General features: G+C 39.9%; 1 protein-coding gene across 8 annotated transcripts in view; it reads right to left on the reverse strand.

Moving 5' to 3' along the window:
- PICALM (phosphatidylinositol binding clathrin assembly protein) overlaps positions 1-24,299 on the reverse strand; it is a 64,333-nt gene that overhangs the window by 39,267 nt on the left and 767 nt on the right. The gene's annotated exons all lie outside the window — the stretch shown is intronic.

Below are 24,299 nucleotides of genomic sequence, written 5' to 3' on the forward strand. Positions count from 1 at the left end.
AAGCAGGTAACTAAGACTTTAGAATGAGGTATGCACTGGAAGCTTTTTGTTCAGAAGAAGAGGGGGTGGAGACAAAAGTTTAATAAAACTTATGAACAGCATGCAGAACAGTTTCTATTCATCCTCACCACACCAAAATTCAGTGAAACTGATGGGTGGTAGATACAGCAAAAAGCAATCACTCTTCATACAGTGCAAAATTAACATATGAAATTCATTAACATCTCTATTGAAACAGTCTTTTAAACTTATGTGAACAGAAATAGCACATGATATTCATGAAAATAGAGTATAAAATGCAGAAGACCCACACTGACACCTCTAGAGGTGTTCTTCTCACACAAGAATCCACCCAGACCTGCCCCCAATATAGCCAACAAGAAAAGTTCTTACTGATGTCTTAACTGCAAAGTGATGTAGCCTGAACTTTATCAAGTGCATGCCATAAACAGGGGCTGTTCCATGTGCCCACAAATCTATTTTCATGGTTATGCAGAACCCCAAGTAAAGGTTCTTAAGACTTTAATCATGGGGTTTCATATGAGAGAAGACTCAAGTTTACTGTACTTAGACCATCTATTCTAGAGCTTTACATGTAGTAATCAGATATCTAAACCAAAACCAGCGTACTTAAACTTTACAATCTGACCATGTTAATAAAACAGGGCAGGAACATTTGGCACCAGCTACAGTTCCTAAACACATTTCGAGCAAAGCCTGTAGTATACACAGTAGTAGTCAACACATGCTACTGAACTACCAGGTCCAAAAGACAGCTGTACATGGAAAAAATTACATTCTTCTTTGGCGATCACTTGTAGCCGAGTAAGATTGTCGTCCATGCATGAAGCCACAGCAGTTTGAAAATCAAAATGGTTATTTTGTGAAAGCCAGTTTGTACTAGTCCTCCCTGTCCTACAATATGCTACTCCAATAGTTCTGCTAATACAGCCAAAGTAGGCTGGTTGACTATATCAATGTGTGTGTGTGTGTGTGCGCGTGTGCGCGTGTGCGCGCGCGCGCACACACACACACACACACACACAGAAATCTGAAAGAAGCATCAGCTGCCCTGCCAAACCTTTACTAGTTGTTTTTCCAAACGAGTTATAAAAATCATCCTCTTAGGAGGCACAATGCTCAGTTCATCCCAGAGGCTTGATTTCTGGAGACCGAGTGATAGCAAGGCCAATTGCTCCAAGCCACAAGTATGCAACTCAAGAGAAATTTAGCCATGTTAAAGGACTTGAAGGAGGAATAAGAAGACAAAGCAGACTCAACAGGCTAGAGACATAGCAAGCAGGTCATTTGTTTATTTTCAGGCAGATTGTACCAACAGAAAGATTGGGAAGTTGCCTTTGATGATCATGCTTCCTTCCCCACAGCAGAAAACGGCAAAAACCTTATCCAATTTTGCATTCTTTGTGGACCCAAAGCCACTGCAAATTTCACCCTAAGTACCATTGGGGGGGAAAGTAACATCTGAATGGCACCAAAGTAGCTTTTCCAACAGTTTCACAAGCAGCAACTTTCCTTTAAAAAAAATGCAATTCTAGTTCCCCACTGAAGTGCTGCATAAAATGAGTCATGTTTGGAACAATATCTGTATACCGCTAGGGCCGCTAGGGCCACTTCAAACTAAACTCTTCCATATGCAAGCACTGAATGCAATACTATGTTCCAAATATTAATACATGCCTAATGTGAGAAGTGGCTTAAATTTACTCATGGGTGCTGGAATCATGTGAGAACCCAACTTTTCTCCCTTCAAAATAAAACAGAAACAAGGAAAACAAAAGCCAGCCAAAGGCTTTGACCATTAGCAAGAATAAAGCTCAACACCAATACTTTCTTCAAAGTTAGAGACTTATCTTTGGCAGCCATAGAAATACTTAAGCGATTTAGCAGATTAAAAATGTTAAAGCAGCATTATAGTCATCTAACCTAGCTGGGCTGCCAAGATTTAGTTTAATGGTTTTAATGTTAGAGAGCCCAGGAAGAAGGGAACGGAGGAGGCAAGGGCAGAAGACAGCAAAACAGTCTACAGGAAAAAACACACAGAAGCTAATCCTTGGTTTTCTTCTTGCCTGAAGCTTCTGTAAATGGAGTCTTAGAAATAAAGACTTTAAAATACTCATTGATGTAGTATTCACTGTTTCCTTACCAGCCCAAATAGTTTCCTGCCTCCAACTTTCCTGACTAAAATGTTAGCTTCCAGTTGCTGTCAACTGAAGTAAATTGTAACAAATCCAACCACTGTTCAGCTTTATATAAAGATGCACTATTCTATAGGTTTTGTTCAAGACTCAAGGGGCTATAAACACCTAGCTTCCAAAGACCTTTAAAGTTTTGGCCATATGGAGAGTGTTACTTATGTGCTGGTTCAAGACGAGGGTTTGTAAAATAGGAAAGGAAACACAAAGCTCTCTGGATTCAACTTTTGGTTGGGGCTTACATCATTCACACCTACAAAAGCAAGCTGCAGACCAAACACATGCCAAAACTATTAGTTTTGTGCCCAGTGTCTGCATATTTTCTGTGTTTTCATTGCCGCCTCCAAGTTTAACTTCATACAATGTTCTCATTCATATCCAATAATCTGGAAGCATTTTTAAGTCTCCAATCTACCATTCTCTGGGAAAGAAGCCCCCCTCCCCACACCACATCTGGACATGTCAAGAGCTCATAAGGTTTGATGGGCATTGTGGAAATTTAACTAAAAAGAGCACACATAGCATTTGGTCTTCCACACCTGTTCAGAAAGGATTCAATGACTTCTGAACATGAAGAAACTCTACAATGCTGTAGGGCTAGTACAAAGACTAAAAGCAGTTTTCAAGGTAAGTTCAGTATAGGGCCGCTGCCTAAAATGATATATCCACGTGAAGTTCGTTTTGCGCTTCTACCCTGTAATGATTCAGCACACCTAGCAGTGTTGTGATATCTCAAAGGTTTACCTCAGCCAATGATATACTGGGCAGGAAAATGCAAAACACAATATCCTGATACAGATGCACAATATCCTGATACAGATAAGTTATGCAATGTTCCACAGGAGAAATTTGATACAGGGATGCAGTTTTTAGAGGTAGAATCAAACATAATATGAAGTTCAAGCTTCAGTTCAACCACATTTAACATATAACAAAAAATGTATCATGCTTAAGTAATAAGCTATTCAAAGAGCAAAACACTAAGGTAAGGAGTAGCTTCATTTCCTGTCAAAACCCTTTAAGCTAGCACTGGCAAAAGAATACTTTTAAAAGACCAGGATATTTAAGTACAAAAGAGGAGAGGAGAAATTTGGGTCCCTTTAAACAAATGGCCCATGCCAATTTGCTGCTTGGAGGTATTTTCACAGGACATACAAAAAGTATTCAAATTTTAATTATATCCTATTTTTATAGTTAAGGTGATACAAAGACCTGTAATATTTTGCAGATAAATTATTGTGGTACAAGCAGCCTTAAACCAAGTACAGTGGTACCTCGGGTTACAGACACTTCAGGTTACAGGTTACAGACTTCACTAATAGTAGTACCAGAAATAGTACCTCAGGTTAAGAACTTTGCTTCAGGATGAGAACAGAAATCGCGCCGTCGCAGCGCAGCGGCAGCAGGAGGCCCCATTAGCTAAACTAAATGCATGTGACATGCTGCAGTGTCTATTAAAACAGGGCATTTGGTTTTACAGTGGTACCTCAGGTTAAGAACAGTTTCGGTTAAGAACGGACCTCCGGAACGAATTAAGTTCTTAACCTGAGGTACCACTGTAAAACCAAGATGCCCTGTTTTAATAGACACTGCAGCATGTCACATGCATTTAGTGCATCTCAAAAACTGATGGCAAGATCTGCACAACAGCTCTAGGGACTGACCCAAAGGGCAGCAACTGAGCTCCACTTTCCTCCAGCTTGTTAAGTTCCTCACTCACTGACTCACCTTCCTCACCACACAAAAAAAACACTTCTGGGGCTCTAAGAATGTAAGAGCTGTGCTAGATCAGACCAGAGCCCTATCTAGTCCAGCATCCCCAAACTCTCCTTTACAAAGCCAACTTCCTGGCTCTCTTCTGCTGAATTCAGATTTGCAAGTCTCACAACTTCAATTAAAAATCATGTTTCTAGTCCCTAAAGCTGCAGACAGAAACATCACACACAAATTAAGGGGAGGGACCCGACAAGAATTAGAGAATTTGATGTTTAACTTCACATTTTACTTCATTTGACAACTGACCTGAAATTATCAGGAGGGAATAAGCCCTATGCATAACTTTACATACTGTGAGGTAAAGGAACATTAATACCATAAAAAGGGTGGGGAACAGTAAGACATAGTCCATACCTGTCTACCTTTTTATGTGGCCCTTTGAACTTTATAGCCTTATCAAATTGGTTTCACCTTGATCTTTATCAGGCCATTATTTCATCTCTGTGGGGGATAATTAGCCACGTAAGTAATTTAAGAGATGCAACTGTCCAAAGGGCAACACCTACACAAGACTGGTAGAAACAAAAAACACGTTTCTGCCTCCTCACCAAGCAAAGTATAGAACAGTGTAGAACAAGACGAGTGTAGAACAGCCTTCCTTCAAAGCCTTTTCACTATAATTTTGTGAAACAAAAACTTACTTGACTATTTTGAGAAGACTGGAGTTGCCTTCTCAGTGTACTTTTTCTAAAAGGAGACAAGCAAGGATCATCCAGGGAATTGTCTGGGAGTGATGAAAGCCCCCCTTTCTGTTTATCTCCAAGTTTCTTTAGCATGTTTTGCACAGGACCTAACTGGGAGTGCTGATGAGGGAACAGGAAAGAAGTGTACAGTGGTGCCCCGCAAGACGAATGCCTCGCAAGACGGAAAACCCGCTAGACGAAAGGGTTTTCCGTTTTTGAGTTGCTTCGCAGGACGAATTTCCCTATGGGCTTGCTTTGCAAGACGAAAATGTCTTGCGAGTCTAGAGATTTTTTTTTCGCTTTCCCCCCCCTTTATCTAATCTGCTAAGCCTTTAATAGCCTTTAATAGCCTTTTAGCAGCTAATCCCCTAAGCCTTTAAGCCTTTAATAGCCGCTAAACCGCTAATAGCGCTAATCCGTTAAGCCGCTAATAGGGTTGCTTCGCAAGACGAAAAAACCGCTAGACGAAGACTCTCGCGGAACGGATTAATTTCGTCTTGCGAGGCACCACTGTACTTGCCAAACTCTGTGTCACGAAGCCCAATTGACTAAGTGCTCCTCCACTAAAGCAAAAGTACCTAACAACCCCCCAAATTTTAAGATCCATAAGGTTGTCTCAGTATTTGTATGTAGACCCTTCAGAAATTCATTACTTCCATCTTCCAATTAATTTAAGCTTCAGTATCACCAGGGAGCATTTTTTTTAATTTCATGTCCCAATACCATTCTGCTTCAAACCCATGAAGGGGAAAACTTTTACCGTACTGTTACTGCCCAGAAAGTTTGGTAGGTCCCTTAGCTCTGCTGTGAGATGTGGAAAGTCCCAGGAAATACATGTGAAGCAAACACATGCTTATCTAAAGTTTTTTAAATAGTAACATATTTCACTAAAGGTATTCAGCTGCAGACACAAGCACAGTGGACCAGTTTAAGGTACTTCTTCCGTGATCCCTCATAGCAGAGTAAGATTATGACCATGAACAGCGAGTCTGTAAGTGACTGTGGAGGCCAATTCTGGATCCACACATCCTTCCACAGTGGGGACATAGGTTTCCAGGCAGCAGGTTAACATGGTGAGGGTTTGCCAAACGTGCCTTCCTCTTACATTTCTCCCTTTCGTCCTGAGTTTGAGCATCTTTAAAGTCCATGACACCTTTGGTAAAGACTCTTCTCCAATTGGAGTGCTCACAGGCCAGTGTTTTCCAATTGTTGGAGTTTATATTACATTTTTTTTAGATTTGCCTTGAGAGAGTCTATAAACCTCTTGTTGACTACGAGCATTACGCTTTCCATTCTTAAGTTTGGAATAGAGTAGTTGCTTTGGAAGACTATGATCGGGCATTCGCACACGACTAGTCCAAAGAAATTGATGTTTGACATGGGTGATCTTTGCTTCTTCCAGTACACTGGCATTAGTTTGCCTTTCTTCCCAAGCGATATGTTAAATATTTTGGAGACACTGTTGATGGAATCTTTTGAGAAGTTGGAGATAGTGTTTATAAGTGGTCCATGTTTTACATGCATACAGTAAGGTTGGTAGTACAATAGCTTTGTAAACAAGCATTTTGTTTTCCCTGCAAATGTTCTGGTTCTCAAACACTCTGCACTTCAATTGGGAGAAAGCAGTACTCACAGAGCTCAGGCGATGCTAAATTTTGGCATCAATGTGGAAAGGTAATTGCCAAGGTAGGAGAAGTGATCGACACTTTCCAACGTTACACTATGCCACTGACACAGGTAGGTAGCCGTGTTGGTCTGATGCAGTCAACATAAATTAAAAAAATAAAAATTGCCCAGTAGCACCTTAAGAGACCAACCAAGTTTGTTCTGGGTTTAAGCTTTCGTTGTTTTTTTTTATTTATTTTGTATGCCACTGACAGTTTGCTATAATATTTTAATGTAGGTGTGGGAGGCCACTTTCCCGAAACCACAACCAGTGGAAGACATTAGCTGATGGCAGGATTCAATTCTGCTGGGTGTTGCTTCACCAATGCATTCCTTGTGGGAAAGGTGCCGGTGACACAGACCTGCAACCAACAGGACTGATCCTTCTGTCACCAATTTGTGAACAAAATAAAATCTTGCTAGTGTGTGCTTTGCTAATTCAATCCTTGCAGGGAAGACACTGGCAAAGCAGATCCCAGCAGCCAGCAGGTCTGAACTCTTCATTCATCTGCCATTGAGTGGAGAGTTCAATCCTGATGGGTGCTGCTGCATGAGGCTTTCCGCCTGGGGAATGTGCTGGTGAAGCAAACTCCACTCCTCCGCAGATCAACTTTGACAGGTGGGTAGGACTTCCCATCTATCAGCCACTTGATGCTATCATGATGTCAGATGATAGAACATGAGGGTGGCCTCATCACCTGCCAAAGTTGGCCCATGGGTGTGTGGGGTGGATAAGGATCTGGTTCCCTAAGCCAGATGCAGTTAATGCTTTAATGACACATGGATAGCTGGGCTACAACACTCTAAACACAACCCAGGACTTGATCAGCCCAGCATGCCATGTAAAACGTCAATCATTATGTATCTATAATGCTGACATTATTGAAGGTGGCTTTATGGAACAGTGTACTAAATATCCTCCGCTACTGCCATGATGGCTAAATGGAACCTTCCACATTCAGAGGAAGGAGAGACAGCAGTGAGGGACAGCTTTTGACTGCATGCCCCGCTCGAGCTTCCTGGAGGCATCCTATTAGTCACTGATGGAAGCACAATGTCAAGCTAGATGGACTTTGTCGATGCAGTAGGACTTCACGTTCTTACAGATAAGCACCAAGAGAAAAATATTGTTCTCTTCCAGTTTATTATAAATATGGCTACATACCTTTAGCTTTTACTATATCCTGGGTGCATCTGGGATATACCAAAGGAGTTCTAATCTGAGCTTTCACTATATCTTACTCAAGCAAATGAGCTAGACACCCTGCAGAATGAGGTGGGAGCAAGCTGGCTTGAACCTTACATTGCAAATTTCACATGTGTTAGTTTAAAATCAAAATAAACCTTGTCTACCTCCTTCTGACAGGGAACACAAGATATACCCTCAGTCTACCTTACAGCTACAGAAACCATAAGAGCTACAAAGTGGTGAATTTAGGTGCTATTTATAGTTCTTTAACCTTTTCTGCCATCCCATTTTAAAAATAAATGGAAATGCCCAAGATCCTAACTAGAACAAGACAGTTGTTATAACATGTACTTCTTGGAACAAAAACTTGTTCTTACAAGAGCGGGTGCATACTGCCAATCTAACAAAGAATTCAGATTGGTTTATCGTAAAAGATGTGCTCTGCCTAGAGCTTGTGTGTTTAATTTTATTTGGTACAAGACAGTCTAGGGCAAGGAATTATCATACAATTATCCTACACCAGACTGTTTTTCTTTAAATAAAGTAGTATCCTTGTGTATTAGCCAGGGCAGGAATTTGTCACAGTTCTGATAGATATAGGACACAATATAGATTTTAACCTCTGGGAGAAACTCTGGAAAAGCGACTTTAAATTTATAGCATGTTATTCTTTGAAGGAGAACTACCTGAAATGATTCACAGATGGTATTTAACTCCAAGTAGGCTTGCTAAGATTTACAAGACAGAATCAGATAAGTGTAAAGAGGTGGAGGGAATGTTCTTTCATATGTGGTGGACATGTAAAAGGGTAAAAGAGTATTTTGGAAATGATTTATAATGAATTGGAAAAAAGTTTTAAAATTAACCCCCCCCCCAAAAAAAAACCCCAGAGTCCTTTCTGTTGGGGATAATTCAGACTGAAATCCTCAGGTGTCAGGAAAAGCTATCTATGTATGCAACTGCCGCCTGTGTTTTGTTAGCCCAAAAATGGAAAATGAGCAAGGTCCCAACCAAAGAAGAATGGCAACTTAAGTTGACATAATATGCACAACTTGCAGACTTAACATATAGAGAACAAGAAGAACATACAGTTAAGGAAGACTGGAAAATGTTTATTGAATATATATCGAAAATAATTGTGTACAGAACCAGATTCCATGGATATTTCTTTTCACTGTTCTAGGTAGAGAAAAATGGAAGGGAGCAGCTCCCAGGACATCCATAAATATTTTACTAGCTGGGGAAAGATAACACAGTACTATGGCAGCTGCCAGGAGCTTCATGAGCCAGTAGGGATACTTGCACATTTCTACTCTTGGGGCAATCACAACTCACCAAAGGAGAGCAGCCTATTCCAAAGCAAAAAATAGCTGCAATATATGTTATGTGCCTTCCGGTTGTACCTTGCAGCTCAAAAGCAGCTAATCAAGAATCAACTACTCAAACTGACTGGCATTAGACTAGACAGAGGGCGGGGTGGGGGGGGAGAGAGATGCAGCACTAGAATTTGGCTGCTTTCAATTTTCGTTTGAAAGTAAAGGTCAATTCAGGTTAACATAGAGTCATAAACAATTATACACACAATTATTCATCTTAAAACCTGTCAGATCTTTGCAGGTATCTCAAACAAATCCAAAAATACTTTTACAGGAAATGCAGGAATCCATACAGTTTAATGACAAGACAATCCTGAAAGGGTGTAAGTGCAACATTAGCTAAGAGGCTTATCACTTGGGTAAATATCTTTTGTAGGAGGAAGACAAAAGACATTCCTAGGGGCTGAAGAAGCAGAGGCAAGACAGACTTTGACATCAAAAGTCTTAAATCCAAATACCAGGAAGTTTTAGACAACTATGCACCTAATCAAAGTTCACTTCTCTTCCTGTTATTAAAACAAAAGGAATGTAGGTCTTAGTGTTAATTATAAGCCTTTTGGTAGTCATCATCTAGCATCCTTCACCATACTAGCAGGTAGCTGCACTTAGAATTGTTCAGTGTACAAATAACAACATTCAAGGTTTGCCTAAAATTGCCCTCCTTGCCACACTGCTCTTTAAAACATGCTGTTCAGCTGGCTGGGGCTGATGGGAGCTGAAGTCCAAAACATCTGGAGGGCACCAGCTGGGGAAAGCTGCTTTAGCAGCAAGTTTGTTTCAAAGCATGCAAACATTCGGGGGTGGGTTTACATAACTTTCACAAAATCTGAAAAAACCATGACACAATGGTTAGAGTGTTTGACAGGAAGCAGGGAAACCCTGGTTCAAACACCCACTCAGCCATGAAATTTGCTGAGTGACCTTGGGCCAGTCAGTTTCTCCCTCTCCCCGAATTCTCTCACACGGCCACTTAGGGATAAAATAGGGAGAACCAGGTTAAAGATTATGATTTATTTTTATATCCCACCCTTCCTACAATCCAGAGCTGGCAAAAAAGATAAACTAGAGGAAACAAGACACATTATAATGAGAGCCATTAAAACCACAGAATCACAAATCAGATACAGTGGGTGACTATAGCATACCCCAATAAAAGCAAATTTCAATTAAGATCAAAAAGCTTGGACAAATAAAAATGTCTGTTTAAATGTACCTACCATGAGAGCCAAATGAATGTCACTTGGGAGAGTGTTCCATAAACAGAGTACTGCCAATAACACAGGTTGGATGGTAATACGAGAAATTTCAGTACGGTACTTAATTCTCCAGACTTCAATTAAATGCCATTGCAGGTACATTACAAGAAGCCAGATGGCCTTGCTGAGGATTCTCCCCTTCCCCCTGTAAGCTCTACAGCAGGCATGTCCAAAGTCTGTTTCAGGGGCCTAATCCGGCCTGCCGGTTAGTTTAATCCGGCCCCTGTGGCAGTTTATCAGTTTATTTCCTGGGGTAAAATCTCCCAAAAAGCTCCAACAACTTTGTGGTAGAACTGTAAAAAAAAAAAAAGCTCAACAATTTTGGAGTAAAATTGTATAAAAAGCTCAACAACTTCAATCCTAAAAAGAGTTCAACAACTTTGGTTGGCCCTCATGCATGTTCACTTCATCAAATCTGGCCCTCTTTGGAAAAAGTTTGGGCACCCCTGCTCAAAAGTATGATCACACAAAGGACACCTCAGTGGCTATTCCTCAGCTTTGCAGCTCTGCAGAACTGAGGTACAGAGATGTGGGCCAATTTACATTTATATGGATTTTTTTTAAAAAATCTAGTTCTTGCAATGATTGGCAAGACAGCTTCAAACTGTCTATACTTATGGACAACAGCTCTCCAGGTTTTCAAATAAGAGCATTTTCCAGCAATATAGGCCTCAACGTGCTATAGGTTACTTGTCCTCCAAATCTGTATCACAATATGGCCAGGAAATCCCTCTTCAACCCTACTCCACCAACAGTAAGCTATTTAATTAGATTTAAAACATCCAATGTATTACTTTGCAAAGGAATAGCCATCTTAACTCTGTGGTAGCTAAAACTAGAAGTCCTATGGCACATTAAAGACCAACAAGTGTATTGGGGCATAAGCGCTCATGGATTCATGTCCACTTAACCAGGAGATCATTGCATTTGATCAAGCTTATTGAAACCCAAAAGGTCTGAAAATAAGGCATCCAAAAATATCATGAGAACCACTTCCTTTCTTTGAAGAGCCTCTGATGTCATAAAAGGAATGAATAGCACTTGAACTGTAGCACTGTACAGGCTACAGTAATGTTTCCCAACAACAGACAGACTTCAAAATGATGCAGCGCTAAGGCCTCAGGAAACTGATGTGGCTGCTGAGAAAGTTAAACTGTGACAAGACTTAAAATATGCCATGTAGGTTACTGATCCAAAGTTAACTACTGCTGTTCTTCAGACTCATGCCTTTCTCTAAAGAGAACAAATTCCATTCAAGTTTTCATATATCCTGCAGAGCCAAGGGTCAATGGTGAAAGCATGTTAGCTAGGCTCTCACTGAAGAACTGCTTAACACAGCTAAGTAGTTTGGGGTGTATGGCCTCTTGTTGATGAAAAGCCATGCCAGAGTTCAAATGTTACATATATTCCCAGGCATATCTGCTGAAACAACTTAGTATGATAATACAGGAGGTATGTGAACAGTAAAAAATATACCCAATTATCTAAGAAAGCAGCACTGAGAATCAAAGCAAAGTCCATCATTAATGTCAACTATGCAAATATACCAACAATGAATATTGGAAATATATGTGCCTCTGAGTAAACATGAAATGGACTGAACTGCATGGACCCTAACCACCAGCTTCACAAATAAAGCTGCTTGGCCACCACAACTGTGATTAACTGTGGACTAGATCATCCTCCAAGACCATTCCGACTCTACAGTTCTATGATTCTATGAACACAAAATCAAGGCACATGAACATCAACAGTTAATTAATGAGGGGGTCTTCCAAATACTAAAGATCTTCCCAAAAGGTTTTTAACTATTGACAGAAGCTGGCTTATTTGCCAAATGTAAGATTAGTCAAAATGTGTTTGTGGTCTATTGTAATTTTGCTGCTGGTATGATATACTGTTACCATAATCGGTTTTTCCAGCACACGATTTGACTTCCATAAGAGACTGTGAAAAAAATGGAATGAAAAACCAGATAACTTACTTTTATTCAAAATGGGGCATCCCTCAGTAAACCCAGCTTTGTTCCCTTGTTCAAACGTCTGAGTACAAATGCAGGCCAAAGGAGTATCTTGAGTTAGGTAAATCCAAAATCCATAGTTGGACAATTTATCAGATACCATGTTACATAAAGCAGGGAACGAGAAAAACGGTTCTCAATGTTTCCCACTTATGATGGCTATTTATAACCTCCACTATCAGAAAATGAATGAGGGAGTGCTGTTGCTCTTGGTCCTGCTTATGGACTTCCCATAGTCAGCCACTGCAGGAAGAGGAAGCTGCACTAGATGGGCCTTTTTCAGCTAATATTTTTTTTTTATTAGGCTCTTCTGCACTGTCTAGTAGTCCACTGTCACAACACAAAGTCTCTCCTCAGTATTTTGAAGCACCACACACATTGGTCTACCTTTCAAAAACATTTCTGTTTTTTAACATTGATGAGCCATTTTATTGTCTTTTTCAACATTAACATCAAAAAACGTCCAACTGCTTTTATCTTTTCTGATTTTCACAATATTCTTTGCTGTATTCTTTTTATCTCAAGCTATAAATTGTGCTAGGGAGATTTATCATTTTCTGGGTTTAAATAAGGGATCAGCTGGTAGACAGCCAATATTTTGTGCAGTACTATATGCTATGATTAAAACTTGTTGCAGAGATAAAGTTACCACATGCTGCACTATGCATCAGCTCTCAATAAATAAAACTGGGAAAGGCAAACAGAATAAAGCTGCCATTTAAGAGGCCCTTTAGGCAAACATGAAAAAGGTTCAGCTTCTCCTACCCCACTTTTTATTAACTCATCATACCAGAGGCAGCTACTGACCCAAGTTTGAGGTGGCTTGCCTCAGAGGTGGGCAGACTTCAGGCTTGCAGGATCAGGATTGTTTTGTTCTAAAACCTTGAGGTTCATCAACCAAAGCCTGGGGCAAAAAAGCACTTAAATAATTAAATTCTGTGTCCAGGAATTTGTTTTGATCACCAAAATAAAAATGGAACTTATTACCACACACACACAAACAAACAACCTCCTGCTTATCCCAAGTTTCCATCATTTCAGCTATAAAATTTAGGCCAGGGAAGAGTCATTTTGTTGTTGTTACTCTTGTTGAACTGGGAGGCATAAATCCTTGTTGATATACCACAAATAACCAAGCAGTCAATCAGCAGATCAAGATCGATATTTTGTCTATCCCTGGCTTGCCTGACAAAGAAGGAGGACTTGAAAATCCTATGTTAATCAAGTATTGTTGCACAAATCTTTAACGTCAGGGCCTCAGGAGTCCTCCAATATTAAAACAATCACTTATCGCTCTTCCTAAAGATCATTATTAACCCATTGCTTTGCACAGCAGCACTGAAGTATGCAACAGGTTAAACCACCAGCCTTAAAACAAGATATCCTAAATAATCATTGACAGATACTTTCATGGTAAGATTAATGGGCATATGAGAAAGGACAATGTACAACCTCCCTGATGGTATCGACTCTGCATACCAAGATTCAGCAGGTTTCTGGAACAATGCCATTTGGTGTGGCCATATTTCAAGGAGCCAATTACAATTAACCAACATACTATAACAGAAACGTAATCTAAGAAGGTGTTTTACAAGACGTATGCTGCTTCTGCTCTGAGTACTTTCATCACTTGGCTTCCAATGTTACAATACCACATTCTGCCCACATAGCTACCTTCCTTGCATCCTTCTTGGCATCATTTTGCAAAAGAACCCAATAATTTTATTTAGCTGAGCAAACTGCAGAATTGCATCAAAATACTATCCAGCAGGAGCAGTACTCAACAGGTAAAAACTCCGTCAAGTAGTAAATCAGACTATCATTTCAAGCATAAAGTAGACTGTTTTGCTTTGCAGCAGCATCTGAAATATATCTAAGTCAAGAATGGGAAACCTGTAGCCCACCAGATGCCCTAGCCAAGCATGCAAAGTACAAAGTCTGAAATATCTAATTTGCAACAAGGATTTCACACTAAGTCAAAGAATTAATGACAGAGTATTATGAATATGAAATTGCTTTGCTTTCATGAAAAGCGTAATTGTCAGAAAGTAGTTCCATCCATATGGAGTATAACTGACACATGTTGGCATACAATGCGTTGATTTTTAAGGCAGGGAAAATCCTGTTTTTGTTTGAGTCTAAGGGCTTCAATAATTGTATTGACAGTGTCATGGGTCCAACAATAACACCATTATAGAGGGCCCAAAGCCACTAGTAACCTGTCAAAGCCAAAAATCTGTAGGCTTTAGTCTTAAAGAACATGCATCCATACACCCAAGATAGCAAATGCCTTAACTGACCCATATAAAGTATCCACAGAATAAGAAGCCCTCAAATCTTAACTGCTTGTTTATACCAAGGTGTCACAAAAATTTGCCATGACATTAACTCTTTAGGACTGCTCATTGTACAGCTAACAACTATTGAACAAAAAAGTAGTATTTAGTTATAATAATAACAACAACAATAATAATAATTTATTATTTATACCCTGCCCATCTGTCTGAGTTTCCCCAGCCACTCTGGGCTGCTCCCAAATTGAGTGTTAAAAACAATACAGCATTAAATATTAAAACACTTCCCTAAACAGGGCTGCCTTCAGATGTCTTTTAAAGATAGGATAGCCGCTTATTTCCTTCACATCTGAAGGGAGGGTGTTCCACAGGGTGGGCGCCACTACCGAGAAGGCCCTCTGTCTGGTTCCCTTTAACCTCACTTCTCGCAATGAGGGAACTGCCAGAAGGCCCTCAGTGTCCAGGCTGAACGATGGGGGTGGAGACGCTCCTTCAGGTATACAGGACTGAGGACATTTAGTTAGGCCCAAGGCAGGCAGATAGCTATTATAAGTAAAACCAACACTGCAGAAAATATCCTAGCAGATGTGGCATGAAGTTGTTCATAACTTTACAAAACTATCATGGAAAGAGCAAGGTTCAGAAAGGACTCTGTTGGGGGCTTTACACACTATCACTCAAGTAACTCATGTAAAATGCCTTGCATGATCAGCAACCCTGTTTTAACGGAGACCCTCATCACCACCCCTACTATGGTATGTGTGTGTATGCCTAATAACATTTAACAGAACTCAAATAGAAGACCCCTGTTTAACACAGTGAAGGTCAGGGTCCGGGGAAGCATGAGGTACACAAGGACATTGGGGTGACATCTGCATGTGCATTCACACTTTAAATGTTCACATGGTCAGACAAATACCTGAACATGCCTCTAGTTTTCTTAACCCAGTTTTTCCTTAAAAAAAATTAAAAAATTGCCTTTAGTAGTTGCCACTGCAGTACATATATTTTGCCCAAGTTTTCATATAGAGAATAAGCATATACTTGACATTTAAACGCAATACTTCAGTGCTAGTTTTACAGTTTCCATTATGCTCATCACCAATATCTAATCAAGCTGGAATGAGATTACTTATGAGCCTGTTTGACTACCACTGACCTGAATATGGAAAGGTGTAGCTCAGAAGCTGGGAACATTTAAGTATTCCTTGTCCCTTGAGTGCCATGCCAAAAAAAGATCTCAAATTAAAATTGTAGCACACATACTATGCAAGAACAGAAATAAGCACCTCTGTACGAAAGAAGTGTGAGGTTCTACAGTACCATGGGGTAACAATCTAATATGGGCTGCAGGCTGAAACCTAAAACCTAACCTAAACCCATGGCTGACTTCATGCCCTAGGTACTGTCCATTTAACCACCAAAAAGTACCAAGAATACAGAGCCAAATGGGTTTGCCCTTTGCCAAGTCACAGGGCACCACTCAGGAACTTTACATAGTCTGTTATCTATGCAGTATTAAGTGAAACAAGCATGTAGAGAAGTGGCTTGAAAGATGCTGTAAACCAGGAATCCAGGATTCAGATTTTTCTGCACACCCTTGCTGCATGAAACACAATACAATAATGTTAACAGGTGCCTAATCAAGGAATATAAACTCTGTCAGGGATTTATTCATTATAAGAAGTGTTGATGGATTCTAGATTTTATTTATTGCTAGGCAACTGACAAAAGTTATCTATTGTTGGATAAGATTGTTTTCTACCTAAATAATTAGTTCATCTCCTATACCTGGATTAACACAGCATCAGACAATATTCTAATCTCATTTTTTAATTTTTTTCAATTTATTTCAAGTACTTATACACTGCTTTTCATTTTTTTAAAAAAATCAGAACCCAGTTTACATCAAACAAAATTAAATATTTGAGATGATATCCAAGTCTATTTCAACCCTGACTAAAATAATAAGAGTTAATTGAATATTTCAAAAACGGTGAAGGGGGGAGATGTTGAAAAAAATCTGTCTAGTTGTCGTAACTGATTTTAGAGGAAGTTTTAGTTAGTTTTACTTATGGAACAAAATATTTTCAACATTTTAAGCAAAATAAAGCAGTGCTGCAAACCACAGCAAAGCCTCAAAATTGCCAATGATTAAAATATGAGAGACTCAACACAAATTGTGTCAACAGTGATACTAAGCAATGTAGTTCTTTTACAGATGCCCAATAGAAGTAGGCATGTTGCAGGTCCATTTTACCATCCTCATTTTCCACAATGAATTAAGCACATCTTGTTACTTTATTTGACACCCACATTACAACAGATACCCAGCACAAATTCTGATCAACGTTTCATGAGCCGTAGCAAGTCTTGACTCATGCACTCCCCTCTCCTCTGTGTTTACAGCAGCTGAGTTCCTTCAGCTTAATTTCGCTTTCTCTAGCAGAAGGGTCCACCCTCTTGCTACACGACGCAATTTCAAATGAGATCTCTTGCGCCCAATACTCTGCCAAAACATTTTCAGTATTGGGAAATGAATGCTTGATCATGAACTTTTCAGAAGCTTGGGGAGGGGGTTGCCTTCAAAGAAAGCTTTTTTAAAGTGAGGTGAAATTGTACTTTGAATATTAAAAGGAACAGCCAGAAACACAAAAATATTGTTGCCTTAACAACATATTATGCACGAGCCAGGTGAGCTGTATATACAGTAGTACAGAAAGCTCTTGATGTAACAGACCAGCTGCCTGAGCTTAAAATTAGCTACTGCTTGAAAAAAAAAAAGAATTAGCTACTGCTATGTTTGATTTACAATGCTGCACGTGCCTTTAAAAAAAGCAACAAGGTGGTCATTATTCCTCCTTCTGATTCAAAACTGAGACAGATCGTGATTTGTCTGTTGCCAATTAGTCCACAGCTCAAACGGGATTTGATATCAGATCCTGTGGACCAATCTGCCTTTTTGTGATGAACACAGACTAGAGCAGTTATGTATGACAGCCCTGTGATTGAAGGATTCAGTAGGAAACATAAATCTACATGTATTGTGCATGCAGATATATTAATAGTTTAGAACTGTTTTACAGTGAGAGATATTAAATCAGGGAACACAGTTTTAAGTTTGAAAGGAATTAGAAAACTTTTCGCCAATACCTTCTCTCAGGTTTTCCCTTAGCATAGAGCATGTGACAGTATTCTAATAGCAATATTGTTAAGACAGAAAATCTTTTAAACTAGGATAATTACATCTCAGCAACAATGCTCCCCACTAAGCTGAACTGAGGCCAAAGCTACCTTACTTGTCAATAACCAAGTCTGCAAAAAAGGTTTTACATGATGTCATTTAATTGTGATTTCATGAAACAGCATATTTTTTCTAGAATAATGAAGAGTTTCAGTTGCTGGAATACAAGGTCTACTCATACTTTACACTCCAGTGTGTGCTGTAACTTTTGGATTGCACTTTCAAACAGTTGTTTTTTACTCTTTATGTTTGAATATACTATACAGTGGTTCATTTGCGTTGAGATGGGCAATGCAGGTTGGGAGCTGATTATACCTAATCCTGGCATAAGACAAAACTTTTTCAATTTCCCTCCTGAATGTTGGCATTGGTAATTTGAAACAATAAATCTTATTTTATACTTGAAGGAGTTTTCACATGCCTTCTAGGAAACAAGCATCAAATCCAGCAAATAAAATGCTCTCCAAAAACTTCATGAAATAATTCCACATGTTGTAATTTAAATATTAAAGTGTGTGAGGTCTGAAGTTATACAATCAATCCCAATTTGAGCAGCTGTACAAATTACAAAATTCAGGTTTGGCCCAACTTTCAAGAATTCCTGTGAAAGGAGAACAACACTGCCAGGCTGACTGTGCCAGACCATCTCCACAAGAGATTTTCTCCCCTATAGAATTATATCCTCTTCCACTCCAACCCACAAAGCAATTATAACTGAGACACAAGACAATCTAAACATATAATGTACACATAAGAATACTTTTATTTCCTCAACTAATGATGCTTTAAGCAAGCAAGGAAGGAAAATTAGGTGCTTGGTATCGTGGAAGATTGTAAAGGAAGAATTTTTCAATCCCAGGATTTCAGAGGCAGCAGACCATATGGTAAAAGGCATTACTAGGAAGCTGGAATACTTTTAGTATCAAATGAATGTTGTCAGTTAAGGGATTAGCCATTCAGTATCCACATGCTGCTTACAGAGAGCAAATAAGGAAGAACACTGTGCAATCAGGCTTTAGAAGGCCAAAGCATTCATAAACCCAGATGTTTCTCCTTGAACTCCACGATTCCAGCTTTGAAAGCCTTCATAAAGTTTTTACTTCGTTGCCAAGAGAACCTTAGAAAACTAAATTCACCAATCTGAGTCAATGTGGGCTTTTTATTGAATGCTAAATATCTGAGCACCCTCCCTTGTAGTTTTAATAGTAATACATGTATAAATGCAAGGTACTTTAATTGGGCTAGTAAAACTGCAATCCTAATCCCAGTTACCTGGGAGTAAGCCCCAAAGAATTCACTAAGATTTACCTCTGAGATGGCATAGTTTAGCAGCCTGTGTCAGACACACTTCAGAGACATGTATTGTTTGTCACCCTAGACAGAGCTACACCTCATCATACCACCAATACCATATTGAGAATGACCCAACAACCATCACATGAATACAGTTACACTACTAGAGATGCTTTTAAAATATAGAAACCAAAAATACACATTCATTAAATAGGATGGAATACCTCACTCAGAATCCAGGCCTTCATTTGTGTAATACAATGGTACCTTGGGTTAAGTACTTAGTTCATTCCAGAGGTCCGTTCTTAACCAGAAACTGTTCTTAACCTGAAGCACCACTTTAGCTAATGGGGCCTACTGCTGCCACCACGCCGCTGGAGCACGATTTCTGTTCTCATCCTGAAGCAAAGTTCTTAACCCGAGGTACTATTTCTGGGTTAGCAGAGTCTGTAACCTGAAGCGTATGTAACCTGAAGTGTATGTAACCCGAGGTCCCACTGTACTTAAAAGTTATCTTAAAGGGAAATTACTAGTGATAGTTACGGGTACTAGCAAACAAGTTTTCTAAGATAGTCTAAAGGAGACTAAAGGCAATCTACTTCCTTTGGAAGTTGCTATGACACACTTTAGTGTAAAAAAAAAGACTAGATCTTCCTCCTCCACTTCCAACTCTGCAAAAGGAAGACAGAACCATCTGCCAGCTCTCTCCAGATAACTATAAACCAGCCTTCCCCAACCTGTTGCCTCCCAGGATTTCTGAGATTACAACTCCCATCAGCTCCAGAAAGTATGGCCAATGGTCCAGGAAGGTGATAACTGTGGTCAAGAGCATCAGTATCACCAGGATAAGAAAGGCTGCTCTAAGCAATGAAAGCTACAGTATAGCCACAAGCAGAGTACAACATCATCACATTCATGAATCAATAGTGAGCCAGTAAACTACATGCTAAGGAGAAAGCATAGCCATTCTCCCACCATCTCATAACAATGTGACTTGGCTGAAATTTTCTTTCCAATATCACATATAGTGCTCAGACCTTACATATGAACAGTGGCATAGCGTGGGTTGCCAGCACCCAGAGCAAGGTGCAAAATTGGGGAAGGGAGATAGCATGTTGCCATGGGTCTTCCTCCCCCATTTTTAGCATAAACTCTGAGGTACAGGCTTCCCCAGGAGGTGCTGGATGCAGACTCCAACCGCTCAACTAGAGCTCCTCAGGTGCCACAACTCACCCTGTACCAGCCACTTCAGCTCTCCATTGTGCACTCACAAGAAGCTCTGCCAGTCCAACCCAGGAGCCAACACACTGCCAATCAAGGCTCATCTGGCCACCTCTTTGTTCCCACTGGGTGCTCCAGCAGTGCCAGCAATTGTGCGAGAAGCGTGTGGTGCACAGCACCTGTAAGCAAAGGACATGGATCTGATTTGGTGATCCATTGCAGCAGTGGAGGAATTGGAAAGGAAGCCACCTCCTTTCCAGTCATGCAACACTTTCAGGACCACTGCAACTCAGTGGCATTGTGCCCAGGGCAACCGCCCCTGTGCTCCCCCATACTATGCCACTGCATATGAACAAGATTTAAGCCACCAGGTCTTCCCAAAGAGATTATGGCATGCAACACCTACAGCTGTTAGTGCAGGCTTCCTCAAACTTGTCCCCCCAGATGTTTTTGGCCTACAACTCCCATGATCCCTAGCTAGCAGGACCAGTGGTCAGGGATGATAGGAACTGCAGTCTCAAAACACCTGGAGGGCCAAGTTTGAGGAAGCCTGTGTTAGTGCAATCTTTCCAAATCAGAACCACAAACTTGAGTACTCTACCTGCTTGTCAAACATAAAAGAATAAACCCAACAATTTGTCCTCTACTTCTAAAACTGGCAGGGTGCAGCAAGCTAACCCCCCCCCCCCCCGTTCAAAAGCTTTAAAGCAGAGACCAGGCTTTGAAACATCTGTAGGACAAGTGATAAGAAACCAGCTGGAACTCTCTACAGCTGCAGATCACTCTTCCAGGCAGATAAGGATGTTTGTTTTCATCTGCCATCAGGAGATTTCTACAGGAAAATTTCTAAGAACATATCATGCACCTGCTGTTCAGATGCACATTAAAAAATCTTCTCAAACCAAATGTAAGAGCATGCATGGAACCTCTCCAAGCTGTTCCATCAGCCTTTTATGTCAATGGTAATTCTATGTATTATATATTTTTAAAACTGCCAAAAAAACCTAAATAGCGAAACTAATATATTTTCACATAAGCACTCTTTTTCATAAGAATCTGGTGGGGGGGGGTTTAATGAACAAGGAATCAGAGGTAAATAGAATAAAAGAACATGGAGTTTGGGGTCAATTACCTGTAATGGAGAATGCATGAAGTAAGGAATAGGCATCATAGGATAAAGCATCATATGAAGTATGTTTCCCAAGTGGTTGGTTGCAACTTGAGCACAGAAAGCTCGCCTTTTTTAAAAAAACAAAACCTCAAAGTGGGTACCAAAATTTGCACCCACTATCAGGTTCTACATTCATAGGACAATTTCATAAACATACAAAACACAACAGTCCTGATAATACAGCAGAATTAAAAATTACTTCCATTATGGTGCTGCTCAAAGCCTGGTGATATCAGACTATTAAGAGCTTCATAATGTTAAGATTCCCATCAGTCACATGCAACCCACTTACTTCAATACTGAGCCCACACACCCATTAAGAAGCAGAAGACTTCAAACTTATTTTCACTATGCAAACTTGTAACTTAAAAAGTGCACAGACCATCATATTACAAAGTAGGAAATGAAACAAATGACAGGACCCTCAAAAGAGGAACTAAGTACCTTAAAGTGGCATTCACAACTTTATGAAACTACGATAGGCAAGGAATACAAAGAAGATGCTTGCAGGGATGCCTTTGGGGATACTACATATTAGCTTTTTCCTTGGGGATCTCACATTAGAGGCAGCCAGAATTATCAACGGGTGAGGTGCCAGACTCAAAGTGAAATTCCATTGCCTCAATCCACCCCGCAAAATGGATGGTTACAAATTTTAGGGGTGGCTAACCTGTAACCCTCAAGATGTTACAGAATTCCTGCTCCTATTACCTTTAGCCTGCATGACCAAAGGTCAGGGATGATGGAAGCTCAGGTGCAAGAACATCTGAAGGGTCACAAGCTAGTAGTCCCTTATTAAGCTGCTTGAGTATGGAGACATTTGAAGATGAACAGTGGATCCCACAGCTGGACCCTCAAGTGCTTAAGTGTTTATTTGGTCGCAATAGATTAACATGACCATATTTCAAGCTTTAACAAAAGGTGCCAAGATGGCATAAACATCATTCCAACTTCTAAGCAGTCATTTCCCCAAACCTTTCTCACTTCAACCGGGGTACAGAAGAATCAATTTAAGAGGCTCCCAACTACTGGTGATATCTCTCATGTATGTACAGAGACATACATGTCCACTTAGACATATACAGTCTGCAAAACTCAAACATTCTGAGAATTTTCTGCAAGCAGCCCTGGCAAGAAGGTTGTTATTTTTCTAAACTGCAACTTGGAAAACTTTTATTCTCAGAAAGCTGTCAAAGCTAAAGATACAATTGCACTACTTATGTACTTCAACATTTAAAATCTTGATACAATGTAACTTCAATGCAGAAGTAGATGGTGTCAGTTCCTCTTCTGAGCAGAATTTCCTGAAGATGAGCAGCTAGGCCACAGAAGTAGTAGTAAGTGGTTGCTGCCAAAGTCACGTTCTATAGCAGGAATGAGAAATGACTCCTCAGAAGTTGTTGGATCAGTTCCCATCAGCCCAGTCAGCATGGCCAATGACCACAAATGATAGGAAGTGTAATCCAGTAACATCTGGAAGGCTACAGGTTCGCTATCCCTGATTTATACACTAGACAAGGGGTACAATGGAAAGAGAAACCTGAAATAAGTAACAAGGTAAGGGAGACAGGCTCAAATTACATATACAGAGACTGTCAGGAGAATGAAAGCAGGTTTGAGACAATTCAAATATCAGGAGGTGTGCTTCATTTATCAGTTAGGAGGAAGATTACAGTGCCAAGGGAAAGATGTAGCATATCAAATAACAAAGGCAAGTTTCATAAAGGAAGTGGTGAACTACTCAGTGTCACACTGGAAAAAAATGCCTAAGGATAATGGTTGTACTGAAACTTTAATTGGTTTGATTGGTAGATTAGTCTAATAGTTAACCAATTCAGTAAATGAGTTATTATTGTTACTATCAGCAGCAGCTATACTGTTTCTGACAAACCATTAGAATAGGAAGAAAAATAAAATAGCCAGGAAACAAGCAGCAGCTGTAGCTAATTAAATCATTAATCCTTATACTTCTTTCAATAGGCTAAAATGGTACTAATATTGAAGTTGCACTGGTTAAACATCCGGAGGAGATCAACTAACAATTCAATGGTTTGGCATGGTTACAGTAGACACTGTACTTTTGCGGGGGGGGGGGGGAGTATCAAGAGAATGCAATGATATGATTCCCAACAGATCAAAAACGTTTTAAGAGATGACACAGTAGAAAACCACTGAAAGATTGGGGACCAAAGTTGAAGAACACAACATGTGTCTTACTAGGTCCAACCAAAATCCAATCTAGTCCAGGAAGTCTGCATGAAGACAATCACCATTCCCCACTTTTGTGTGCCAGCAACCATTCGGCTAAAAGCCACTGATAGACCCTTCCTTTCTAAACCAATTACACGTATATTCTAAAGTAACTGCCCAAAATCTCACTGTGAGGTAACAGGTTCCTTAATTTAAGACGAAAGGGTGTCAAACACTGTGGGAAAAGAGGGGTATAAAGCTTCATAGAAAAAAAGTAAAAATTAAAACTGGGGGGGGGGGGAGGTGATGCTGTGCAGAACTGAACACATTTCTTAAGTGTCATGTTACACGATATATTAATGTACCATATGATCTCCTTTTTATTCCCTTATAGTAGAGTGTTTGTGTGTATATATGGTAGGTACTATCTATCTATCTATCTATACACACACATACACACAAACACATATGTATATATGTGTGTGTGTGCATATATATATATTATACGTATGTATGTCGTTTGGAAACCAAGCATCTAATAGGCTAAATTAATGAAATGGGTAAAAACCAGAACAGGGGGCCGTCTCGTTTCATCTCTCATTTCAGAGGGGATGGTGGAAAAGTGGGAGTAGAAAAAGGGGGGGGGTGTTCGTTCCTACGTTGAGATATTGTAGCAAAGCACAGGAACTGCAATCCAAGTACAGTATT

Source organism: Podarcis pityusensis (genome assembly GCF_964106645.2).
Source record: "Podarcis pityusensis genome assembly, chromosome: 4".
NCBI classification, from domain to species: domain Eukaryota; kingdom Metazoa; phylum Chordata; class Lepidosauria; order Squamata; family Lacertidae; genus Podarcis; species Podarcis pityusensis.